Below are 22938 nucleotides of genomic sequence, written 5' to 3'. Positions count from 1 at the left end.
CAGGTGGATGTGTTTGTGAATTATCCAGGCAAGGAAAATTGCTTGCCTCACACGTTTTTTTTTTTTCTTTTCGTGCAAACCTCAACAACAAGCAGAGGAAGATCCAAACACTGCAGCATCAAATGACCCAGAATCTCCCAAGACCACAGTAAACAATTTAAATTCGCTGAAAATCCTACAATCCAAACACTAATGAACACACTCGGCACTCACAGATCCAGCATTTGTCAAGCGTGGCCACGGATTGGCGGAGGTATTAATTGGAGCTGTGGCCAAACACGTGTGGAGATATGTCTACACATAAATCAGCCACCAACTCCCCGAGGGGCTGTTTTTACTCCCTCTTATTTGCCCTCACCTGGGTTACCTCCCCCTTCTTTTTCTTTTCTCGGTGTCTCTCTAGCAATCCCAGCTCTGTAAATGGACTTCAATTTAAAACCAGTGAATCCTGCTGGCTCAGCAGGACTGAGGGGGTTAAAAAGTGATCAAGGGACCACAGACAAATGGAGGTAAGGGATAAGCGGGAAGGAAGGCAAAGGCAAATCCCGTGGCAGGGGTGGGGGGTGGAAAGTAGCAAACTAAAACAAGCTTTACCTCCACCTCCTCCTTCTGCAACAAATTCTCCATCTATCTACTCTGCCACACACTCGTATAATCACATTTGAAATGGAGGCAAGACAGGACGGCTAAGTAGAGGAGGGGGAATGGTCGGCTGATGTTACTTAAGGGATTCCTCATGGTGTCGCTTTAGCCAACATACTTGTCATGTTTGTTACTCCTCTGCATAGAAGCAAAGAAGCAGACCGAGTGGATTTGACTAACCTTCAACATCCAGTTTGAAGCAGCAACTTGGCACAGTGCCACATACCACTTAGCTGCCCCTTCTTTTCCCCCCGTGTGCTCCCGAGGCAACGACATCCACGCATGATATGTTGGAGAGCATGCATATCACCAGTGCACACATGTAGAGACGGGGGTATCCACACAATTGACTGTAAACGAGCTCAGAGGGAAGGTGGGTGAAATAGCAGCAAATATAATGAGTGGCACATTAATTCAAGAATAACCCAGTTTGGAAGTTTTCTGTCATACTGGGGATCAATTATTCAGCACATTCTGGTTCTTCACTTCTGTGTTCTTGAACTACACACACACACGCACACACAAATACAAACACACACACACACAAATACAGCAAGATGCATAAATTCCAAACTATTTCACGCAGCGTTGCATTATAATCATGCAAACCTGAAATACAGAGACTGGCTCCATCTGAGTCTCTGTCAAAGGTGTAGAGCAGTACAACCAGCCAATTTACATTTGCATAAGAAAAGAAGGCAAGCCGGTGAATCTGCATACTGAAAAGGTGACACACACACACACACACACACACACACACACAAAAGCACAAAAATTAAAACAGTGAATGGCACCTCTTCCACAGGCAGCGGCTGTGCATCCACTACACAGAGAGAGTCACAGTCCTCTTTCCACAGGTTTTGTGATGCAAATAATCTCCACTGGAGGTAATCTTGCGCTGTATCTCTCCCGATGGAATCCCCCCCTCAAACAGTACTGTCCTGTCCCTCAGGTCCTCAACTCTGTCTCTGTTTGCCCAGTCCAGCAACTGCCAGTCAGCCCGCGAGCTGAATCACCTCTCTCTGCACTCCACAGAGGAGAGATGACACGGGCGAGCGCAGCAGAATGAGTGGTTGAGAAACACTGAAGCAAAGAGAGAGAGTGTGTGTGTGTGTGTGTGAGAGACGGTGGCAAAGCGGAGGGGAAGGGAAGTGTGTGATGCTGCGAGTGAGGGAGAGCGACTGTTGGAGCACAGCTTTGGCTGTGGGGACCGATCGCAATGAAATCCCTGGTTTTCCCTTCAGATTCACAGGTCCTGCAACGCCCCCCATCTGCTGTACAGTGCACTACATAGGTTTTTATATGCCTATTAGTGATTAAAAGCAAATCTCTGCCACATCGTCTTCCTTGGCTTATAGCATCCAGATGGCTTGGAAATGACCATCTTCCACCATCAGAAACCATGTGGCGAAACTAAATAATATGCTTCAGCCAAACGCAGTGCTGTCTCACTCCCACAGAACAGTATTCCTACTAATTAATTTGCTGTTTGTTTACTCTGTGTTTAGAAACCCATAGCAATTTGTTCATTTCTGGTCACGTCATACGTGCCATCTTGGCAATGACATTTATTCTCTGTTTCAAATTGAATCTTTGTAAAGCTTTACAGCACACTGATGTTGATACTGATATAAAATCCCATATGTAATATTCCATTTTCTAAAACTGCCCACAATGTAAAAAAGGGTTTGGTTTTTTAAATGGTTTATCAGCAATAAGAAATGCATCTTTTTGCATGTGTTTCTTGAAGCAGAGCTGGATGTCTAGTTATGAACCAGAGACTAAACAGCAGTTTTCAATGAAAGAAGACGGCACATGAGTTCACGAGCATGACCAGGAGTGAGCTTGTTTTGTTTTTTTTCCTTTTCCACATTCACAAGGACGTGTACTGTGAATTCATCTTTCGGGATCAGACTGTCAGGGCAGAGTTCTACTGCAATTTCCTGAAGCGTTGGAGGTAAGACACTGGTCCCAAATCACCTAAACGGTTGTGCGTGCCATCGTGCCATTACCTTGCAGTGCACAGGGCAATAAAAAATGTAGGAGCTATTTGGAGCTTGCCAGATTTGACTCCCTGTGACTTCATCCTCTTCACCAAACTGAAATTCAAGTTGAAGGGTCACTGTTGTGATACAGCGGAGATCAAACACTTGCAAGTGGTCTGAATGGGACCACTTGCAATGGCAGCAATACTGGAAGCAGCACTGTCTAAGGATACTACCTTGAAGGGAAGACAACCCAGGTAATGGTTTTTGAGATATTTAACTTCTATTTGAGAGCGTAGACAGCAAAGCAGGGAGAAAATTACATAAAATACAGCAGCACGTAAACTAGGTGTTTTGATTTACACGGGAAGATGTGTACTAGTTTATATTCATACAGTTTAGCTATTGTCCCTAAAGAAATCAGTCTCATTCCATTACTCGTGAAGTGGAATGGTTTTTATTATACACTATATTACCAAGTATTCAATTACTCATCCAAATCATTGAGTTCAAGTGTTCCAATCGCATGCATGGCCACAGGTGCATGAAATCAAGCACCTACTGTAGGCATGCAGACTCCTTCTACATCCATTTGTGAAAGAATGGGTCGCTCTTAGGAGCTCAGTGAATTCCAGCGTTGTGGCATGATAGGATGCCACCTGCGCAACAGCTCTAGTCGTGACATTGCCTCACTAGTCAATATTACACAGTCAAGTGTTAGTGGTAGCTAAGTGGAAGCGACAGGGGAACAAAAGGCACTCAGCTAGGAAATGGTAGGCCACTTTTTCAGGAGTTGCAAGTTGCCCACTAGTGCACAGAGCAAGGTCCATAAAGACATGGATGAGCAGGTTTGGTGTAGAAGAACATGACTGGCCTGTACAGAGTCCTGACCCTTAACCCAATAGAACACCTTTGGGGTGAATTACAGCGGAAACTGATCTCACAAATCTACTTCTGGAAGAATGGCCAAAAATGTCCATAAACAACAAGAATCAGTTAGAGCAACCACCACCAGAGTCTCTACTCAATACATCTCAATATGTGGCCACAGATCCAAAAATAGGTTGTGTGAGTATGTGAGCAGGCAAGAGTGCATAACGGTGCAAATCAAGCAGCAACTCTATAGTCAATGAGGTGTATAAGGATGAAGGAGTTCTTTTAATGTGATGCAAAGTTGTTGTTTTTTTCCTGTTAAGGTGGTTCCTGACAGAGATGCCCTCATAACATCACAAAGCTGCCAACGGGGAAAGGTGAATGACAGAGCGAGCGTAAAAACAAGAGGGCTGGAGGAAGTACAAAAAAATGACTGCAAATTGACAGTACCCGAGGAAAATCCACTCGCTGATGCATTATCAGCTTAACATGAATCAAGCATTCACGTCTATTAGCCTGTTATTGCTTCCACTTTCACCTTGAGCAAATGGCTCCATGCACGCAAGACATGAAAAAGCATCTTAGCACGATGCAAAATGAAAAGACTCCTCCGTGCAGTTGAGGGAGCACTTCTGGTGTGTTTAGAGTCAAATTCAGATTTTTTTTATTACTGTTTCTAAAACAGATGGATGAAGGAAAATTGTTGTTGCTCTGCAGAAGAAGACAATTCCCTGTTTAAGCTCAGCAGGTGTCATGTAAATCCCCTGGGAGGCTGGGAGAGAGAGAAAGAGCGAACAGCCTGTGGAGAGTCAAAAAACAAGAGAGCAGCTGGTTCCTCCAGGGGATCAAGGTGTTATAAGAGTTAACCGCCTCATACCTAGGCACAAACCAGTCAAGCTCACAGAGGAGTTCTGGCTACCACTGCAAGATATTAAGGTGGAGGAAAAGCTCTCAAGAACAGCAGTCTGCTCTAAAAAGATGTCCGTTTTTAAATGCATATGGCATATGCCCTTTCAGTTCATTTGCCTTCAACAATTTAAACTAGGCTTGCAATGAATTATTCATGGTTGGTTGCACTTGGCTTGCAGTTGGAAATAAGTTGTTGACAAATTCTTAATAATAATTGGTTTCCTTACTCAGCTAAAACATAAACATAAGAGACGTTTGAACCATGTCTTCAGTGAAGCTACTCCTGCATCAGAGCAAAGCAGTGCTTGTTTTTAAGATCAGTTTTACCCCAAGAAAGAAGAGCTCTTTTTTCTTCTAATCTAGGCTGAGTTGGAAAACGTCTTTGCTGATAAAATGGGACGTCCATTTTTAGAGACAGCCTCAAGTGGCCATTTAAGGAACTACAGTTTCCGGCACTTTCACACCAGCCTCGTATTTCAGCTCCAGAGATGGCCATAACTTAAATTTGCATTTGTGATTGAAAAGATGTCGTCACCTCTAAAACAACCCCTTGGTCAGAAACGTCTGAGTGATTAAAGCTTGTAAAAATAAAGACAAACCACCTCACATGGTCATCTTGATGGACTAAATACACAACCGGCATATAAGGATCAATATATTGTCTATTGGCAGAGCCTATTGTCATTTCAAGACTTTTTGCCCTTTTTGATCATTTAAGAATTCAACAAAATCTTCCCAATTGTCCACAGACCTTTTGCACTGTCAAGAACAGTGCAGCATGGAAGATTTCATGCTGACAGTCAGTCAGCTTGGAGTGCTGTCATCACAGCTTCAATGACACTATTTATCACACGCGCTCCAAGGGCATCCGTGAGCAGGCGCATATGTAGCACCATCACTCAGCGTGCACATGTGTTTGTGTGCGACTTGAAGTCAGAAAGAGCACCAGCAGACAGCTGTTTGGATAATCAGACTAATTAAATGATCAGGATGGGCTTAAAACCTTGCCAGTTTCACCAGACACACACTGCGCTCTGTTGATTAGTCTTCAATAGGAAAGCACGATGCCAACTCTGTGGTGAATCGCTAGAATCCATAAACGCCAACTGGCTTTCAGATAGAGCTACATGCAAATACACACAAAAATATTATCTAAATAGTTCTGGGATGACATTTTTGCTCCTACCACCTAAATAGGTTTACATGAAATAAGAAAAAACTGACAACCCTCATTACTCTTTATGCCTCAATTTATATGATTTAGGGTAAAAGGAACAAAGCATTGTTTTTACAATTCGTAGCTTCTTAACCATCAGTCAAACAGCTGCTGTTATTTACTCCTAATTTAATACAGAATTGGAACAAACAGTTGTCCCATGAAACAGTTGTATTCATCTTTCAAAAGATAACATAATGAACAATGTTCGAGAGTCAAGGAAATGAATGAAAGCAAGTATACGTCTGGAATATGAGCCTTCGTGTTTCCTTTCTTCGAGCCGAATGAGTGGCTCCATTCAAACAGGTTTCTACTTAAGATGATTTAATGAATGCCATTCATCTAATATCAGGAGGTCTGATTCGATGACTATACAGACAAACTCTACACAGGCTTTTTTGTACAGGTGGCTGAAAGGCCTTTGGAGTCTGCTATCTTTTCAATATTAAAATAAATGAATGATATACGTTATCGTAATGACAAAAATGTGCTATATATTATATCGTCTTGAAGACTTTGGATGGATTTAAGTCTGGGACTGTTAAAAAAGCCCTTGGAAAGTGAAACTCAAGTGAGGGTTTTCAGAATTCATATTTTCACTTTTTTGGTGATACCAGGCTGCCGTACATCATTTTTTGCTCTAGGAAAAAAAAAATCCTCTCAACACCCATTAGATGAACAAAGGTTGAAGCTGTGCGATGTTATTATACAGTCACTAATTTTCATAAAGAGAAATTGTGGTGGATGATTCGATTTTAACTAACTCTTTATTTTATAGCCTATCGCTGATGCCTTGTTTTTTCTAAACCAACAGGGATTTGGAACCGTTATTGGAAGGAACATGATAGCAGCGTCAGACATGGTAACACTTAAAGATAAGTAATATTTTACGGGAGGACAAATAGTCTGCCAAGACTGAAAACCCTTATAAGATCAGTACTTTGAAAACCAATCATCAGAAATGGGAGACAAAAGTATTCCCACAGGAATTTTCTTATAAAGCATTCTGCTGAAGTCGGGTCACAAATTTGAAGTAATTGTTAAACATCTTTGGCCCAAAGAGATGTAGAGTCAGACTTTTAAGAACCTTTTTAAAGCCAAAATATATTTTAAAACAAAATACAAAATCACTGGAGGGGAGGAGATTCAATTCAGCCTTTTTTATTGGACGCCCACAGAGGTGCAGGTTCAACAAAAACAAAGAGGAAAGCAAGAAGCACCGAAAGAGGGTAGCCCTTAAGCACATGCAGGTCAGAGGCTGAAAGTGACTAATGCCCCTTATATTGAGAAAAGAACTGCTGGCGCTTCCTTCTTTTCCTGTATGGCTGTCACGGTACTGGGTCGTGTGACCCAGTGTTTGAGTTTTTATGTATCTTTTGTATTCATTTGTGTTCTAGTTTAGCTCATCTAGTTAATTTCTAGGTTGTCATCTCCCCCTGTACTGTCTATCTGTTATGTTTCATGTCTGTGTGGTCCTTGTTGTCAAATTCGTGTCATGTCTATGTCTCCATGTTTCCTGTTTTATTTTGAAAGAGTCTGGTGCTCTTTGTTCATTGTATTTAGTTTCACTGCCCCTGTCCTGTCATTAGGTTCATGTGTTTCCACTTCCCCTGATCATCCATGTGGGTATTTAGTCTCTGTGTTTCATTCAGTCTGTGTACCTTCCCACTGGTCAAGAATATGCCATTTGGTTTATGTTGTTTTTCACGCATCCGCACGATGAGGTTCCGTGCAGGTCATGTTCATGTCTGTTTCATCACGCCATTTGGTTCACAGTTTCCATGCATCTGCACAGCATTCTGTTCACAGTAATCATAGTTATTCCTTGTTCCAGTCATTTTAGGGTTTTTCCAGTTTAGGTTTCTGGTTAGTTGCGGTCTCTGTCCCTGTTATGTTTTGTCTACTCCCCTCTGTATCAGCCCAAATGAAGGCTCGCTTTCAGTTTAAGTTCACTCCCGTCTCCTCACCTGTGTTCGCACCTGGGTCCACCACACACACCTCCGCACGGTCTGTCTCCACAGACCGTGACAGTGGCTCTTTAAATCTTGGTTGTTTCAAACTTTAGGCACCAATTATTTTCCAATTTGTGTCCAAATCTTAAAACAGTTACATACTCATCATTACCAGGTTACCAGATTACATACCTGTTTATGGTTAATGTCAGCATATATGGTCAGAAGCAATGGCCTGTTATGACAGATTTATAGTGGTATAGTAATTAATATTGCTGACATTTTTATGATGTAGAAAATTAACCATACATCTTATCAATTAAGGGGTGTAAGAGGTGTAAAACTGTCATAGTCAACCATTAATACAAATTATGAGGTCATAAAATAGGATTTATACATAGACAAAGTATTTACTATAAAGTATAGATGGAGTACGATAACAAATGAATAAAAAGTAGAGGGCACTCGGCCCTAATTTTTCTAAATATATTTTTATACATATTGAATATATGAAACAAACCCTTAATATATTAATTTCAGTATATATATATATATATATATATATATATATATATATATATATATAATAATTATATGACCGTCGAGTATATGTTTTGTACAGATGTCATAAAAACCAAAACTCATGTTCTGAAAATACAGGACAAGACCCTGAAATATGGCTCCAAAGTTTCACCAAGTCCCACAGGTGATTACACAGCATGCCTTCCTTCCATTGCTTTATGCTGACCAACTTCAGCTCATCCACTGCCACGGAAATTCATTCAACCCACCAGCTGCTGACTTATATGTGAGCATTTGTGTGCGTTCCTGATGCTCAGCATCTGTCTCTTGGCAAGGAAAGCCTGGAGCCAGAAGAATAAAATTCTGGATAGATTCAGCACATTAACAGAAATGTGCATACATATTCTTGTTGTCCAGTTTATATCGCTGTGGATACATGTTTATTTTTTAAAATAATTATCCAAAACTGCTACATTTTATCGACAGGAATCCTTTCCATTCAGTATCTTCACCCTTTAAAGGATGCAGATAATTCCTTAATGTCATTGCAGTACATGAATGAAATCGAAAGTAAAGAAAAAAACGCAATTTGAAAGTGTAAGAGAGTTTTTTTTGCTGCCATCAATACTAAAATCCCAAATAGAACAAAAACTGCTGAAAGGAAGAACATGTGCCAACACCCCTGTCATTGTAAAACAACACGACCTGCCAGAGGTTAAATAAATAAATAAATACACATGGAATAAAATAACTGTCAGACTACAACCATCATCCCACATGATCACACACTGCCTCTGTTATTTGTAGCATAATCAGTTAATTAAGTCACTCTTGTTTTAAATCAGTGATCTGATTGAAAATCCTTCCTATAGCTAAATTTAAAGAGGAGAACTGGGAAAGGGTCTCTAGCAGTGGACATATATGCATGTGGATATCAGATGAACAGGTAAAAACTATTAAATAACATAACTTTTTTCCCCTCTAATCTTCTTTTATGTTTTTACATCACATCATGAGCAAACTTCACTTCTCATAATACAAAACCACCTATTTGGGATTAATCTGGGTTTAAATCAGATTAAAGCAACAAGCAAAGGTGCCTCTTTGAAACTCTTGGGTTGCTTTTACAGTGTTCTTCAGGTGAGTATTCATTTATACTTTTTGATCAATATTGATTTAATATATATATGTCAGTATACTTCCGAATCAATCCTGCTACTTCTATCAGCAGTAATATCAATAAACACTTGTGGCCTGATTTCACAGACAGATATATACACCATGCTTCTACCAAACTTGACAGATAATTTGGTGTGCTTCAGATCACGGGCTGTTTCCCTCCTTCACCACACTTTTTATCTTCCCATCCTTCTGGAACAAGTTAATCTTGGTTTCATTTGTCCAAAGAATTTTATTTACCAGCGCCTTTTAGATGTTTACATTTTTTTTATAAACTCTAATGTTGTCTTTCAGTTCTGGAGTGTAACCAGTGGTTTGCACCTTATTGCAGAGCGTTTGTATTTCCATTCATGAGGGAATCTTTTGATTACAGACTTTGACAATGATGAGAGTTTTATGCCACTTCTTAAATCTTTGCTGTCTCTCTGATTAATTTAGGTCTGTCAGCCTGATGATAGCCTCCTTCACTTGCATCAACACCCAGTTGGACAATGGAAGCCCAAACCTAATTCTGGCGTTTATGCAGACTTGTGCAAACAAACATTTTTGAACCTGCCATACACTGAAACACATCAGACAGCTACTTATATTCATGAATGTGATTTTTGTGGTATGGCAGAGGTGAACTAAACGTTTGGCTGAGCTTCATTTAAACCTGATTTTGCGTAAAAAGGATGTGATTACACAAAGTGTTCTACTGAGCAAATTATCTGCATGCATGAATGTTATTTGATACAAACCAGGTGTGGTTTTAATGTGTTGATCAGCTGCAGCATGTATGAGTAACGTCACGGCTGAATTGGCATGCAATGCGTGTTAGTGCTGTTTACGGTTAGGCCTAAAGGGTCAATCCCAAAGGGTGTGTGATAAATAAATACTCTATAAACACTCTAGAAATGCTAGATAAATATTGCATTTACACTGATTGGAACTGCAAATAAATACAAGTATGGAGAACCTTAAAGGTGTTTTCATTAATCATTTTTAACAGTCCTAGAAATTATAGTAAATCAATACACACTGTGATCAGAGATCAGTAAACAGGTAGCACTACTCCCTTGTCACTCAATTTAAGCCGCTATATCTCTCAATCCCACTCTTTAAAAAGAAGAGATATTTGGCAGATTAAACTGACCACATATCAATAATGCCTCTACAGGCTGCTAGATTGAGCTAAATTTGGCAGCCCACATTAACTTGACAGCCAGATTTACCCAGATTTACCACTCGCTGCTGCAAAGCACTTAAGCACTTTGTTCTGCTTCCTAGGTTTGTTTCACACCTTAAAGAGAAACTATGCCTGAAAACAACAAGCACATATCGAATGACTTTTAGGATATGGGAGCCAAACTTTACAGATATACAGCCTATCCCCATATCCTACACTTCTAGCTTACAATTTCTCAATTTGTTGTTTTTCCCTTTCACACTATTGTTGACTGGGCGCTTCCCAGTCAACAATAGTCCAGCCTCCCCCATCACCTCTAGTGTTACAAATAACTTTATCTTCAAGCATTGTCTCTGGAAATCAAAACTATGAAACAGAAGAAATTCCTGGATCTGATTCTTATCACTTAGAACTACATCAGGCCAACCTTGTAACTGCTTTAAAGTCTCCAGGAGTCTAAAAATGACTCGTGTGTGGCCAGCTTAAGATGCATTAAACAGAATGAAAACTTCAAAAGCAGCCACCAGCTGAACACAGCTCTATAATGACTTTCACGTGTCACTTTTCTCTCCTTCCTTTTAGTCCTCCTCTGCTATTCTCCTGCCCTCTTCACCTTCTCCTCTTTCAGGCAATTCCTCTGTCTCCCTCCCCCCTTTCTCTCTTCTCCACTTTCTTCCAGGTTTCTATATCTGTAGAAGAAACATAATAATCCTCAAATGGTGTTGTTTATTTATTCATGAGTAAGGTCACTAGTTTCAAGAAGCAACTAAAAGTCGCCGTTTGCCTCATTAAATTGTTGAAAGTTTGTTTAAAAGGACTGAGAGAAATGTCCTGCTGTCACACATGATGAATGCTCGACGCTAAAAGGTTGCTCATTTCGACACATGGCACATTAGCCTGGAACGTGGGTGAGAGGAGATAAAGGCCATTTAGAAAGCCTATTTAAAAACAGCAAAATGTCACACTAAAATACAATTATTGCACTGGGGAAAAATGAATCTGTGTGAGAATTTGGCACCAACTTTGGCAAACTTTTATGTGATTTTTGCCAGCGACCAGTTACACTTCAGTGATAACCTTCATTAAAAAGAAGAAGAAATTAGATTTGGTTATCCATCCATCTCTTTATTTAAAGATTTACTGTGAGTTTAATTAATTATTTATTTTTTCCTCCTCTGTATATTCTGACTTACAAAGATGATGTACAATTTTCAGACAATAGCTGTAAATTTCTCAAAAAACTTTCTTCAGTTTATCAGCCATTATTAGCTATTTACCTAAATATAGCTACTGGCATTTATATCAGCTGACAAACAGTCAAGCTGCCCTTAAATGATATTTAGAACTGGGTGAAGTGACCTCAACTTAGTCAACTGACTGAATAGATAATAAAGAGTAAACATGCTAAAGTCAGAGTGCTTTCAGCTCACTAAAGAAGATGTGTTTTTGGTCAAGTCTGGCATCACAAAAGTATTTATTTGAGATAGGTTTTGTCATCTATAACACGCTAGCTCCACAGATTAGAGTAATAGCTTCTAATATTTGTATTAATTAGGAAAATGTAGCTGCAAAATAGAAGCCTTTCACTGATCTTGTGGAGCTTCGACGTTCTGATTAGTGCTGCGAAGATGAGATGAAGAAATAAAGCAGTTAGAGAATTCTCCCCTTAGTGAGAGTAGCAAAGGCCTAAAAGGGAAAGGAGCAAGAAAGATCAATATTTGTTTCTTATCCGGACTTTCATTATAAAGCAGGACCCACATCGACTAATCAGTGGCGTGGTCCTCTCATAATAGACCCATTCAAGTCTACTGAGCAATGAAAAAAAAAAAAATCAATGAAGAGAGCTAAAGAAGGGCTTAAGAAAATAGATTCATTGTGGGGGGGTTTTGCAATTTACAATGCAGATACTTTATATTACATTTAGTAAATCTAAATATAGTATAATAAAAAGATTGTGTCAAGCAAAATGACAGCAGTGCTGATGTAGAAGAAACAGAAGACAGGAAATGATCACAAATCATAAGTTTGCCAAATTATTTATTAGAAGAGAAAACCAAGGTATTCACAGGTCTCCAGTGTGAAGAGCGTGACCAACTACACTGTACCACGATTAAGTGGACACAGCTTTCCTTTGCATGGGGAGATTATGGATAAAATGTGAGTACACTCCCCTTTTACCGCCAAATGAAATGGTTTCAATAATCAGGCTTAGGTTTCACATTGTTTATGTCCTGTCTGATCATGTGACACGCCAGCTCTCTGAAAACAAGGCCTAAATTGTAACGAAGTAGAGGACGAGTCTCATACACAATGGAGCCCCGTCGCACCTTAGCTTATGTAGCAGCACATTAGCATCTCACTGCAACTGAAGCATCTGATTGTCCCAAGTGCTGGCTTAGTCAGCAAGACTCCAACTTAAACTGCATAAAACCAGCTTTTTGGTATTGATGGGTCAGTAGGTAATAGCTAGGTAAAGCTATAATGGTTACCACTGGGCTTTATTCCAACACGCTGTCACTGATACAGCACAGTTCTCATTACACCTTGCTGGGTCCAGTTTAATTGAACTAACACAATCAGAGCCCAGAAGCGCTTCGGTCTACAGAGCTCGGCAGTGCAGGTAATAGAAGCTGATGGAAGAAAGATTAAAAATATTGCTGCTGAATCACGCTTTGCATATCTCACGTTCCCTGCTATGTTTATTTGTGCTGGCAGAGTTGAATTATGGGAAATGATAAGGGAGCCATGTAAGCAGCTCGTGTAGCTTTCTGAGAGCAAACAGAGCTGAGACGATACTGTATGTAAATGTTCCTTTAGCAAGTGTAATGGGGTAAAGTGGTCTATGTGCAAAGTGAGCTGCTGAATATTCCATTCAATTATGTTTTAATGAACTGTGACAATGTGAGGCTCAGAGGGGAAATGCCGGTGAAGTATTTGCTGGGTATTAAATAGGAGAAACTGCAGGAGGGCTGTGCAAAGATGCAGAAATGTTGGCTGTTTGACTTCGTACACACAGCCACAAACACCCTGCTTTCACAAGAGCTAAAATGGAATCCATCAAGCCTCCGCCGCTTTTCCCTCTCCTCTCTCGCTCTTGTACACACTCGCATAGGTTTGAAGTGATTTAGTAGGTCTTTCTCACTGACACAAACATGCGCATGCACGTTCACATCTGAGATTTATCGAAAGCTAGCCCAGTCTGACCTACACACTTACTGTAGCTCCAACATTCGCCTCCTCGTCACAACCTGCGCTGTCAGGATAGCCGCCACACACAGCCAATCATGGCACACTTCAAAGCCCTTTTCGCCCAATTGCATTTGGCAGTTCGGCTCCAGATCACAGCTTACTGAGCAAAGAGGAGAACGGTTTCGGAGTTAACGTCCCCCAGCAGAATGCCTTTTATGGATAAACCAATACATTGTAAAGAAAAGGAGATGCACCAGGGAGTTCACAGACATACTATACAAGCAGCACATACACAAGCAACCAACACAAGTTGGCACCATCTGGATGAGACCATTTAGTGTGCAGTGGAGACTACAAGCTGAAGTAAGAGTAGATCCTTTGAGGTAATCAAACTCCAAGAGGGGCCCCCTGTCAGGTCAGATCTCGATAGGTTTTCAACAAGAATCCTCCACAGCTCTTCGCTGTTGTACTAGGACCACTCAGCAAGCAGTATTTTGGATTTTGGTGTGCAGAGGAAGTTTTTGGAGGGAAATGTGTTTCGAAGTCTGAATCCCTACAGTGTCTTATTAAGTACCGAGTATCTGGGACGTGGTCCTGAGGAAAAGGTCATCTGCATACTTTGAAGATGCAACATGCATATTAACTGCTTTACATTTGCATACGAATGAAGCTATGTTGGATTTTGGTCGCAACTTGGCTCGAGATTTGTTTTGGACACAGTTTTTAGTAACATTCGTGAATATTAAAACCTGCTGCACCACTCATTTATACTTGCACTCATATAAACACTGGATCCAATGAGCGTGTCTAGTAATGTGGAAAAGTGCACAACCATTCACGTCTTGAAATTTTGCTTCCACGCTGCCAGACTTTCTTAGCTTTTTAAAGTGGTTCTGAGCAACAGTTATCCAGGCGTTCTGAAGGTGATTTACATGTTTTTCTTTGGACATTAGCTGATTTTTCATTCAGTCTTTGTACCTGACCAATTTCAGTAGAATGTTCTTCTGTTTGCTAAGCCACTCAACACTTAATTGAATTAATTTAGCAACAAACCAATTTAAATTGCATGTTTTTTTTTACTAGCACCCTGTTGCAAAATGCATCATTTATTCCCATTTGTTTGGTTGAAACTATAAAATGTCAAAGAAAACAGTTTGACAGACAAAATAGTATTTTTGCTTATATTAGGTGATACAGAGCTGCGGCTGATAGCTCTTTAGCTCTGCAGAATGTCATTCAAAGGTTTAAGGGATCTAGACAAGTAGAGGACAAAAGAAAAAGTGTTCTTTTTCGAACAAAAAAAGACAAAAAAAAAAAAAAAACGTCTACAGGAGATTAAAAGTATCTGAAAAAAATCAGGAAAATAAAATCTCAAGAGCTGACATAGGACCTGAGAAATGCACCTGGCCCTTCAGTTAACCAATCTACTGTAAATAATGTTTTCGATTATTCCTAAAGGAGACCTGAAACCTTATGATTTTCATCTCAGCTTACAATCATAAACCTTAAAGCAAACCATGTGACCAGGATTAGTGGTCCCCTCAGAGGGACTCAGCTTAGATTCAAACCTTTGTCGTTGTATTGTGCTAGCTTTCATATGCATGATGTACGATGAGCAAATCTTCTACTGCTACTGGTTCATCCAGGTCAGCCCTCTCAACTCCGCCACAACAGTGCAACCGGTCAACCATCTCAAATTCCCCCATGTCACCCCCCCAGAAACATCCCTGTAACAGGCTGCCCACGGCTATCTGCACTGTACCGGTTCTTGCACGCATAAAAGGCTGCTAAAGAGCTCCAGCTCACAACTCAAACACACGGTTCAGTTATTCCTCTTAGTTTTGTCTGTTGCTCTCACAAGCTGAACATTACAAAGTTTTTTCTTCAAAGTTTTTTCACACAAACAATCACATCCCTTTATGCCTTTTTGTAGAGCTTCTCTAAGCTATTGCTCTTTAACCGGTCTCTCTAAATTGTGGCATTTCAATGCTTCCTCCACCTGACATTTATTATAATTTCATTAGAGCCATTTGGTATTTTTGTCAACTGCCCTTTACTTTTGGGAATGACACTGGAGCTTGCAAATCTCTATGTGTGGTTTTTCATAGTCAAATCTGCTATTTTTTTTCTCACATTTGTTTACTTTCTAAATGTACCGTGCTCTGATCATACTGTTTTCCAGTCAAAATATTCAACAATTGAAAATTAAGCCAGATGCATTAGAAGTCTTATTTTGTACGTTTTATAGATTCCTGTAAATCTGTGATGAATCCAAGTGATAAACAGGACTGACCAACCGCTTGATTGGTTAAGGCTTTTTAAATTCTAAGTGCAACCTATTACCTGTAAAGCCCTCCAATGGAGTGTTGCAGACTAAAGAAAATCAACATTTAAACAGGCCAGTGCATGGCCTGCTTTCTCAATAATGACTGTGCAAAGCAGCACATTGATTTTTTTCTGCATGAGAGGTTAATTACAAACTCAACAGCGGTCAACGGCATGCATTCAGCGGCATATACAGACCTTTATTTCTCTGTCTGTGTTAGCATAGGAATAGGATAATGCAAAAAAAGAGTTCATCACATAAACCTGAGGTCAATTTCAGTTTCAGTGACGTGTTAGCAGGAAATTGACCTCAGCTTGAAGGGCTTCAGCAGAGCAATGGATGAGAAAAGAAATTCTGCTTTTCAACTACTGATATGTGCTGGTTCTTGCCATTTACTGTCTAGAGCTACCTTAAGTGCTTATGTTTGTTCTAGCAGTGTGGGCACAAAGCACTACACATAAAGGTTTTCAGAACTTCAAGAGAACAAAAAAAGAGCCTCTCTATAGAGCTGCTTCAAAGCTCCTTGATGTGAGCCTGGAATATTTCCCATGTTCTCAAACTCACATGGTATAATACAAACTGGGAGGGGGGCAGCCCAACATGGGAGTCCTGGTGAAAGCTAAATAAATGCTTTCAGCATAACGTGGAGAAGTTAATAAAAGGGCTGTCAAGTAGATGATGAGCAGATAACATGCTAGATATGTTAAGAGTAGAAAGGAAAGTAGAAAGCAAAAACTGATGAGACTAAATGTAGATTTTGGGTAAAGTAAACATTCAGAAGCTCTTTCTGTGGAGCGAGTTTTTCCTCAAATATAACCACTGCCAAGTATGAATGCTGTTTCCTGTGATTATTGTAGTGATTAGAGCAATCATCTCACTGAATATGTGGGCTTTGTGTTTAACGCCTCTGATCAATCTCCAGCTTGATGAAGCTTGTGAACTGGAAGTCTAATAATTTCCTTTCATACTAGTGGAAGGGTCTTTACTTCAGTAGGTAATATTCTACAGGAAGCTTTTTTGACAATAAAATCATTTAATTGTCATCACTTGTATCACTGAAGAAAATCATGAAATATTTGGTAGCTCCAAGCTGCTGTATTTGAGGATTTTCGGCTTCTCCGTGTATTTAAGGTGATTGTGTTTTGGATTTGCACTGTTGTTCAGATAAAACGGGCACTTATAAGCTGAGCAGAGCTTTAAGAAACTGTGAGGGCGCATTCGAAATGAATGGGGTCAGGGAACTTGCAATGAGCCATGAAACTAATCATATTTTAGATCTATTATTTTATGTCAATATAATGACATCTGATCATGTTGGCTTTATATTATTTTAAAAGTGTGCATGTGTCTATCCTGCATCTGGAGCTTCTCTGCTCTCTAAAACATGACTGTTTTGGAGACTGCCTTTAGGAAAAAACTGTGAGGCACTCACTTCAGTCTCTGTTTCTTGGCCCACTGTGTGCAGACAAATGTCACTGACCCTTAAAGTCACATAGTACACAGTATCATGCAAGTACTGTGGGCATGTCTGCATAAAGCCACGGGAAACATTAACGTCACAGCTGATGTTCATGTCTGAGCAACTAAATGATGTCACTTTAACAGATGCGTGAAACCAACAATGCTACATATTCCATGTCTGAGAAGAGCTCAAGAATGTTTACTTATATTTTGCAGTGCAAATGATTCTTTCGTTTTCTTCTAGGTGCCACTAGGGGAAACGCCACCTGTCATGTCCCATCACTGTTGCATGCTGGTTGACGTAGTTCAAATAGCTGAAGGCTGCAGAGGACTCGAACCTCCTCAGACAGCTCCATCAACTGGTTTACCCGCATTTCCATCTGAGCAAATGACTGTTTTTACCCCTCTTGCAGTCTCAGTCAGGGACACAAATTCACGCAGTCTTGCAAAGCCACCCCATGCAGGCTGTGGCTGCAGCCCAAGTCCCAGTCGCCCCGAGGGCCAAGTGGGAACACGCCACAATGGCATGAGAATGAGTCTCCGGCTCAAAGCCCTCTACGAGCGTGCCTTCTTGCTCAACAGTTTATCAGCATCAACGTCAAACCGCTCAGACTACTTTGACTGTCTGGAGTGAGCTGCCAGGAATTGACCTCTGACCTCACTGAATTAGCCTCTTCTCCAGATATGTTTACAGATGGGGTGGGGCGTCAGTTGCAGTTACAAATTAAATAAAGCCTTAGCTACAAATTGAGTTTACTCATTGAGATCAAATACCTTCAGCCCTGAAATCTCTTCTTTCCTGAATCTTATTACACAGCAGCTCTTTTCTCGTCCTCCTGTTGCTCCCGTCCTGTCTCGCCCCACCCCTACCCGTCATAACCAAAGTGGTGTCAGCAGAGAACTCTGGAGAGGGAGAGGTTCATCAGCAAATGGCTCCCTAAAACCCAATCTCATTTATATGTAGATGAAATAAATATTGATGTGCTGCCACCGTCCTGTCGTGTTTTGCCTAATTGATGCCAGCCTTCTTGTATCACTAGTGCTAGGTATGTCTTTTGGCAAGAGGCTTGCTTGGTGATATGACTTGTCACAGACAAAACAAAGCCAGAGCAAGTGCTTAAAGTGAGCAGACAGACAGACAGCGCTACGCAGTCCCCGGAAACAAAGCGAACAAATGAAGTGAAGTGACACACAGACGAGAGAGAGAGAGAATGAGAGAGACTGGCTGAGATGATTCATGGATGGGTGGGTGTGTGGAGAATACTGATAATCAAAGCCGAGCCATCCTGTATAGATAAAGCATTGCACAAATAATAGAATGCATTCAGGGCTGCGACTACTTTTAACATTATTTTGTTGGTTGCGCCAGAAAAAAAAAAGGGCGGTTTTGCTCGGTAGACGGCAACGTCTGTCTGACATCTCAACAATTTATTTATGGACTGCAAATGAAATTTGGAACAAACATTTATATCTCCTGGATGATGAATCAATCAAGAGGTCCAATCTTTGACTTGCAACCAACCACCTACAAGCTAACAGCATCTTCATCAGCCTGATACTTTGTTTTACTGCTAATAAAATGGAATACATACTTTTTGGTCACTTGCTTCTCATTGATCCATTCACACTCATTTTGATGACAATCAAGAGTTCTTCACTTAAATTAAGTAAGGTATATTTTTGGTGTTACTGGACATGAAACACTCCTTTTTATCTGGAAAGGTTGGGTTTGAATCCTGGCATGCACCAAACAGTTGTTTTTTTCAGCACACCTGAAGAATACCCATGTGCATGTGCCCATCTCTTGAAAGAGGATTTAGCACGTTAGCAAAAGTGAAAACTTACAAATGGCTACCAGTGCTGGCTCAAAAACATCATGGGACAAAAAACATAAAAACATTTCAACTTCACATGAAGAAAACCAAATAAAACAACATATTCATTTAAAATAAGTTAAATTAATTACCTTTAATCAGTGTCAGAGGTCTTTTTGGAAATAAGGAGAGGACAAATACCTACTAAAAGATTTGCCTCCTATACCAAATATATAGCAGTCTCAAGACACCCCTCATTCCTTTACATTCTGCTTCCACTTTAAGTGATCTTGAGGAACAGTTCTCCAGGTTTTCTGAAAGTCTTTTCTTTGGACATAGGCTTTTCCACTCATTTTCAGGTCCAGTTCTTGTACCTGGTCATTTTTAAAACAACTTAACATTTACCTGTGAATCACTAAAGCATAAAAAGTACCTAACTCAAAGGATGCGCCAGTGTTTGGTCTACAAATAACAGACAAAGCAAAGAACTGACTTTAAATTGTATCTTTAGGCACTTTGTTATGAACAGCCTGCCACATAATTTGTTCCTATTTCTTTAACAAAAGCTACAAAAAAATACTAAAGACAGCACAGTGTGCAACATAAAATTGCATTTTTGGTAACAGCTATCTGTAAAACATGGTGAAGCCTCTGTTTGGTTAGGGCTGCATTTGAGCCCGTGGTGCTGGGGATCTTGTCAAAATTGATGGAATTATTAATGCAGAAAAGTACCGTCAGTCTTTGATCCACAGTGCAATGCCACCTGGAAAGTGTCTTACTGGCAGTGGCTCCATTTTTAACCAAACACACTGCCAATGCAGTAAAAGCATAGTGCCTCAACAGAAAAACACAGTGAAACACTACCGTGGATTTGCCAATGAGGGGAGAACAAAGGCAGCCAACATCCAAAGAAGAGCTTAAAATGTCCTTGAAGAAGCCTGGAGAACTATTCCTTAAGACTACTTAAATAACAAGAAAGCTTGGCTGTGTTGAAGTATAAAGATGATCACACCAAATGCTGACTTGTTAAGCTTGTTAGAATTTTAAATTCTATTTTTTTGCCCCATGTACTGTATTTCCATGTATGTTTGCACATTTAAGTAAATCATTGTACCTATTTCTGATGTTCTATATTTTATAAAGACATGAAGAAATAAAGGATGGCTCACGATTTTTGAGCAGCATTGTGTATATATTTTTAAAAAAAATGCTCAGAGCCAAAAAGCCAGAATTTAGATTTCAAAACAAACCCACAAAAAATAATGAATGAAATGATTATGTGGCTAAGAAGTGGCTTCATCCACCTCTTTCACATAGCTTGTGGCTGAATACTTTAAGCCTCATTGCTTATTCCAAAATATTACAATGCAAAATGATGATCACAATGAAGATTAACTTTCAGATTTTATTATTATTTCAGGAGATCATTTTGATTACCACCCTTCATTAAACTCAATTACCTAATTAGCTAATATACCAATGGACTGTGTCTGCTGTGCTTAAATGAGGCTTGCTATTAGGCTTGTGATCAAATCACTATCAACCTGCAGGTGATTGCCATTAGCTCACAGACCTGAAGAAACATTGTCAAGCACACGCTAGTTTAAAAAAAGGTAATTATTTTGACTGTAGCTGGCTGCTGTCCAGGTGAAAATGGAGTTAGTACATTTCAAGTGGAGGGGGCAAATATATGCTTTCATTTAGACACGCATTAAGAGGTTTTACATAGAGTCAAGCGGCACAGAGGCCGGCTGTAGAAAACAACAGCAAAATAGAGAGAGAGCTTCTTTTGTATTGGGATCAGTCCTCTGAGCTGTCACAATATTGTTGCGTCAGTGCCACACACTCTGCCGCTGTAAAAGTCTTTTCAGCATGAGCAAAAAATGTCTTCTGACATGTGAAAATTCTCAAGAGCTGCTATTTGTGAAAGTCGCTGGCATAATGAGGATAAGCCAGGCAGGCTGAATGCCATTTATTTTTAATAGGCTGTTTGGAGCCTACCGCACGACTGTTTATCTATAAACCGGTCCAGAATGAGACATTTGTTACAATAATTATTAGCCTGTCAGAAAATCAACAGGGAACAAATTTAATAATTACCCTGCAGAGGTGTCTTGTGGGCAGTCGAGTTTTTCATTAAGTTTTAATAAGCAAAAAAAAAAAAGAGATACCTGAAAAGTGTCTTCAATGCATTTCATTATGCAAACACTTGCAAATTCCTTTTTATTGAATACTTGAACTCATCTTCCTCCTTAACTCCTTCTGTCTACATATTTTGGTCAGTAAAAGTCAACATGATAAACTAAATATGAACTCGCAATGCTTTACCCACGTAGCTGTGTCATGTGACCATAGAGCCGCGCACCTGTTTATTAAAATGGTAGTTATTTTTGCACATTATTCTATGTAAAACAACATTGAGCAACCTAAATATAAGAGCAAAAAATGAGTGACACTTGGATCATCACCCATACTGATGAGATCGAGCTTGGCGGTTGCATCACCTCTAAAATGTCGATATCCGTAGATAGCGTGCATCTACAGCGGTAGAAGTGCTGTTATGTTGAGAACTGTCCAGTGCTGTGCTCTCCGGCAGAGACTTGTGCAGAGGGAGAGAGCCTGCAGCCCCAGTCCTATTTTCAGCTTCAGTAGGCAGAAGAGAGCAGAGAGCCAGGCCAACTCAGGGCAGACAGGATCAAACCCCAGACCTGTTTAACCCTACACGATCCAGTTCACACAAACACATAAACACACAAGCACGCGACTTGGCTTTTTTACAGTGCCGCCAATATGAAACGTAACTGGCTAACGTTACACAGCACAAATAATATAACAATAGTCATGAAGCACATCTACATATTTCTTAACAGAACAATACAGAGGCTATACGTTACCCATTGATAACAAATTGTGAGAATTTGTTTTAAAAAAATTGTTTCAGTTTTAAAAATACTACTGAGGGAAAATAAGAGTTTAAGGACATCGTGATTGAACACCTCCCCTGTATTTGAGCAATGGCCAGCCACAGTGCAGCACCTGGGGACCAACTCCAGATGTAACCCAATGTCTTGGTCAAGGGCACACTGACAGCAGAAAGAACTTACTATGTTTTTAATGTTGGGAGAAACCAGAACTGAAAGGGGAAACCAATTAAAAACCACCCCACCACATGTTACTACAAATAATATATTTAATAAATGTGCTCACTATATGACTTAAAAAAATATGTAAAAAGAGGAACCTTTCGGTGACTAACACTGTGGTCACATTACGTGGGATGAATGGGTTTAATAGCAAAGCTTTAACTGAGCCGAGTCAAGATAGTAAAAAATTGCAGGTTTGCTGTTTACGATGATGGCATCACATGTGTAATAATAATAATAATAGTAATAATTTTAATTATTACAATTTAACAAGAGAACTAGTGATAAGGCTGAAACTGGTGGTTTCAATGCTATTTAGAGGCTCGACAACAGTGAAGACTTTGTTGTAGTAAACAAACGAAAGTGACACTCCCAAAAAATATTTATGCCTGAAATGTTTACTTTAAGTAATTTGATTACATGTGAATTTTTCATGTATTTTGTTGCACAAGCACAATGTAAAACATTCAATTTAATGGAATCTGGTGTGAAGGTTTACATGATTGGTATACATTCAGTTTATAACAGCATTTTTTTTTGATTAAATATTTAATTATTT

The 22938-nt window shown here is 39.9% G+C and overlaps 1 protein-coding gene across 11 annotated transcripts in view; it reads right to left on the bottom strand.

Annotated features, from left to right (window-relative positions):
* The window catches only part of magi2a (membrane associated guanylate kinase, WW and PDZ domain containing 2a), a 274050-nt gene that overhangs the window by 183860 nt on the left and 67252 nt on the right, over positions 1–22938 (bottom strand). The window contains exon 1 of one of the 11 annotated variants that reach the window (XM_085138375.1): positions 1437–8023. The exons of the other annotated variants lie outside the window; for them this stretch is intronic. The gene's annotated coding sequence lies outside the window, so the exon portion shown is untranslated. Of the gene's footprint in view, positions 1–1436; positions 8024–22938 lie in introns of those variants that run through there. 11 annotated transcript variants of the gene reach the window in all.

The sequence above is a fragment of the Neolamprologus multifasciatus genome, chromosome 17 (genome assembly GCF_963576455.1).
Source record: "Neolamprologus multifasciatus chromosome 17, fNeoMul1.2, whole genome shotgun sequence".
Classification (NCBI taxonomy): domain Eukaryota; kingdom Metazoa; phylum Chordata; class Actinopteri; order Cichliformes; family Cichlidae; genus Neolamprologus; species Neolamprologus multifasciatus.
Note: the sequence above shows the minus strand (reverse complement) of the source record. Positions and strands in the feature narration are given on the sequence as shown.